Below are 2,332 nucleotides of genomic sequence, written 5' to 3'. Positions count from 1 at the left end.
ATGAGTGCATGTGTGTGCATGAGAGTGCATGTGTGTGCATGAGAGTGCATGTGTGTGCATGAGTGCATTGTGTGCATGAGTGCATGTGTGTGCATTGGAGTGCATATGCATGATATACATGTCTCAGTCAACCTTTAGGGCTAAGCACTCAGTCACAAGTCCTCTGCTCTTTGACTGGTTCAGTCTCTGCATTAGCCACCTCCACCCCCTCCCTTTGACCCCCTCCCCCTCCGTGTCCCTGGAGAGCAGCATTACTCTGTTCAGATGCAAGCATTTAAAAGCAAAATGTCCTCTAGACTTTACCTTTTCCATGGAATTTAGAAGTCCATTTTGTCAGACAGCGGAGGAGTAACTCCAGCTTACTCCCGAGTCTGTTTCCTTGGACTCCGTTCTCCAGCTCCCTAGGGACTGTCTGTGGTGCATGTGCTTCTCAGAGACAACAGATGGCTCCTGATTTGGTCCGGGCTGAGCTCCGTGTCTTCGGACTGGAGAATCTGGACTATGGACTCAGCCATGGCTGGGAGCTGTCTTCAGACTGCTCCATTTTGCTGATCGGGTTGTGTGTGCTCTTTTCTTCAAGCTGTCTTGCTGAACTGTGGTTGCTCTGTGCCATTCAGTCTTTCCTGTGGCCTCTTGAGTCAACACGTTTTTTCTTTAGTCTGCAGGACTCCTGCGTGTATCCACCCTCTGTAGAGTTGGCTCTGTGGTCACCAGAGACATGATCTTCATGGAGACGGGTGATGGTTTCTTCCTTCTGATGTTTTCACAAAGGATTATTGGCATTGGTTGTTTTTTTTTTGTTTGTTTTTTTTTTTTTTTTTGGTTTTTGGTTTTTGAGACAAGGTTTCTCTGTGTAGCCCTGGCTGTCCTGGAACTCACTCTGTAGACCAGGCTGGCCTTGAACTCAGAAATCTGCCTGCCTCTGCCTCCCAAGTGCTGGGATTAAAGGAATGTGGCACCATTGCCTGGCGGCACTGTTTTCTTTTGTTTTCTTCTTCTTTCAATTATCGGAGGTATCTTTGCTGGGTATAGTATTCTGGGTTGGGAAATTGAAATACAGGCCAGAGAGTTGGATAAGATCACTTGTTCTTGCAAAGAACCCAGGTTCGATTCCCAGCACCCACATGGAGACTCACTCACACACCAGACATACATTGGTGCAGATAAATTGAACTATGTCCTTCTAAGCCTCGTTGGCCTTTCAAGTTTGACTTAAAGGACTTTGTGTTGTTCTGATGACCCTGCCTTCATGTGTGAGTTGGTGTTTCTCTCTTGTCACTATTTTTTTAAAGATTTATTTATTTTATGTATATGAGTATACTAGCTGTACAGATAGTTGTGAGCCTTCATCTGGTTGTTGGCAATTGACTTTTAGGACCTCTGCTTGTTCTGCTCAACCCTGCTTGCTCAGTCCCTACTTGCTCTGACCCAGAGATTTATTATATAAATTGTTATATAAAAAATTGTTGCCGGGCACTGGTGGCTCACGCCTTTAATCCCAGCACTTGGGAGGCAGAGGCAGGAGGATGTCTGAGTTCGAGGCCAGCCTGGTCTACAGAGTGAGTTCCAGGACAGCCAAGACTATACAGAGAAACCCTGTCTCAAAAAAACCAAAAAAAAAAAAAAATTTGTTATAAATAAGTACACTGTAGCTGTCTTCAGACACACCAGAGGAAGATATCAGATCTCATTACAGGTGGTTGTGAGCCACCATGTGGTTGCTGGGACTTGAACTCAGGACCTTTGGAAGAGCAGTCGGTGCTCTTACCCGCTGAGTCATCTCTCCAGTCCCTCTCTTGTCACTTTTGGAGGAAGCAAGCAAGACACAGTAATGCCATGACACCCATCTGATTTAGGGTACACACTTTCCACTCCCATGAGAATACACTTGGCAGCCCAGCATCTTCTACACACACTTTGCACACACACCCTTCTCTAAACAGTGCACCCAGAAACCTCTCCTTTCCCCATCTCTATTAGGTTACCAGTCTCCCATCTTTGAACAATGGGTCAAGTCTCCCCACCTCTGATAACAATCACATTTGGATGGTTTCTATCCAGGTGTATTCCCCAAGTGTTGAGTTCCAGCCTCGACTCGCTCTGAGAGCACCACAGAACTGTACCTTCTATTCATCCTCTTAGTAGAGCCCCCTACCCCAAGTTTACGGCTGTATGCCTATTATAATTGGGGGTGCATATGATTAAAATCAGACGCATCATCGTTGGGAGGGGCATGCCCAGTTGAGGAAGTGATTAAATATCAATCAAAACAGAAAACCATTCTAACCACAAGCTTACTAACCTGCCCCCTCCCTCCTGCCTTCCCCCCCTT

Source organism: Mastomys coucha, unplaced genomic scaffold (assembly GCF_008632895.1).
Source record: "Mastomys coucha isolate ucsf_1 unplaced genomic scaffold, UCSF_Mcou_1 pScaffold15, whole genome shotgun sequence".
NCBI lineage: Eukaryota > Metazoa > Chordata > Mammalia > Rodentia > Muridae > Mastomys > Mastomys coucha.
This window is presented reverse-complemented; position numbering follows the sequence as displayed.